This window comes from Belonocnema kinseyi, chromosome 10 (assembly GCF_010883055.1).
Source record: "Belonocnema kinseyi isolate 2016_QV_RU_SX_M_011 chromosome 10, B_treatae_v1, whole genome shotgun sequence".
Classification (NCBI taxonomy): Eukaryota; Metazoa; Arthropoda; class Insecta; order Hymenoptera; family Cynipidae; genus Belonocnema; species Belonocnema kinseyi.
Window position 1 is genome coordinate 108884923 of NC_046666.1, and position 2354 is coordinate 108887276.

Here is a 2354-nt window from a genome sequence, read left to right on the forward strand (position 1 = left end):
ATGTCAAGCAACCAAAAGAGATTAGTTTTCAATCAGAAATTTGTACCCCCAATTAAAAAAAAATTGAATTTTCCACCGAATAAAAAGAATTTTTAAACGAGATGGATGAATGTTGACCGAATTGTCGAACTTTGAAGAAAATGATTCAGTTTTGATCCAGGAAGTATAATTTTTGACAAAAAAAAGAACCATGAACAACAAATTTCATTGTGTGCGTCCCGAATATAAAGAATAAGTATGCATACATATTCATATAAACACACGAAAATACACATGTGCACATACATACATACACATACACATAAACATATGCATATATACATATATATATATATAGATATACACATATGTAAATACAAATACATACATATACATCCCCTCTTGTGTGTTTATTTTAGGCCTGTATCATTGAATTTACAATAAAAAGCGATCCCCACCCCCCGGCCCAGTTCAAAATCTCGGCGTTATTTTTAGTTTGTAGGTTTAAATTTCCTTTGTTTTCATTCTTTTATCGTGAAATTATAATGAACTGCTATGAACTACTTACCTTTGAGTACGTTTCCGGATTTCCCAGTAACTGCATATCGAAGCAAAATTTTAGGAAAGTGTATTTATACCATATTGAAAATTTTCTATTTTTCTTTTTCTCCAACCGAGTATGTAAAAGACCGCTCTCTTTCGAATTTGCTACGGGACTGCTAAGTAAAAGACAAGGGAATGTAGGGGCCGACTTAAGACTGGGTCGTATCCGAGAGTCTTTAAAAATCGTCCTATTTAAGATTCCTAGAAAACCCATAAATACACACATATATATATTGGAAGTCAAGAAAATTTCAGTTCCAAATGTGCAGAATTGAAGAAATATAAAATGTAGATACAGAAAAAAGAATAAAAAAAAGACCAAAAAGACTAATTTTCAAGAAATATTCATATCCGAATCACAGACAAAAACAGGTATTTTCGATAAAACAGTTGAATTTTAGACAATATAGATAGATATTCACTTGAGATGAAAATGTCAAGCAACCAAAAGAGATTAGTTTTCAATCGGAAATTTGTACCACGAATTTAAAAAAAATTGAATTTTCCACCGAATAAAAAGAATTTTTGAACGAGAAAGATGTATGTTGATCGAATTGTCGAACTTTGAAGAAAATGATTCAGTTTTGTTCCAGGTAGTATAATTTTTGCAAAAAAAAGAACCATTAACAAAAAATTTCATTGTGTGCGTCGGGACTAGAAAGAATAAGTATGCATATATATTCATATAAACACACATACACATGTGCACATACATACATACATACACATGTGCGCATACATGCATACATACACATACACATATGCATATATACATATATATAGATATATATACATACATATACATACCCTCTCGTGTGTTTATTTCAGGCCTGTATCATTGAATTTACAATAAAGAGCGACCCCCCCCCCCCCCCCCCCCCCCCCCCCCCCCCCGGCCCGGTTCAAAATCTCGCCGTTATTTTTAGTTTGTAGGTTTAAGTTTCCTTTGTTTTCTTTCTTTTATCGTGAAATTATAATGAATTGCTATGAATTACTTATCTTTGAGTACGTTTCCGGATTTCCCAGTAACTGCATATCGAAGCACAATTTTAAGAACGTGTACTTATACCAAATTGAAAATTTTCTATTTTTCTTTTTTTCCAACCGAGTATGTAAGAGACCGCTCTCTTTCGAATTTGCTACGGGACTGTTAGGTAAAAGACAAGATAATGTAGGGGTCGACTTAAGACTGGGTCGTATCCGAGAGTCGTTAAAAATCTTCCTATTTAAGATTCTTAGAAAATCCATAAATACACACATATATATATTGAAAGTCAAGAAAATTTCAATTCCAAATGTGCAGGATTGGAGAAATATAAAATGTAGATCCAGAAATAAGAATAAAAAAAAAGACCAAAAAGACTAATTTTCAAGAAATATTCATATCCGAATCACAGCCAAAAACAGGTATTTTCGATAAAACAGTTGAATTTTCAACAATATAGATAGATTTTCACTTGAGATGAAAATGTCAAGCAACCAAAAGAGATTAGTTTTCAATCAGAAATTTGTACCCCCAATTTAAAAAAAATTTAATTTTCCACCGAATAAAAAGAATTTTTAAACGAGAAGGATGAATTTTGAACGAATTGTCGAACTTGGAAGAAAATGATTCAGTTTTGAGCCAGGTAATATAATTTTTGACAAAAAAAAGAACCATTAACAACAAATTGCATTGTGGGCGTCGCGACTAGAAAGAATAAGTATGCATACATATGCATATAAACACACAAAAATACACATGTGCACATACATACATACACACACATAAA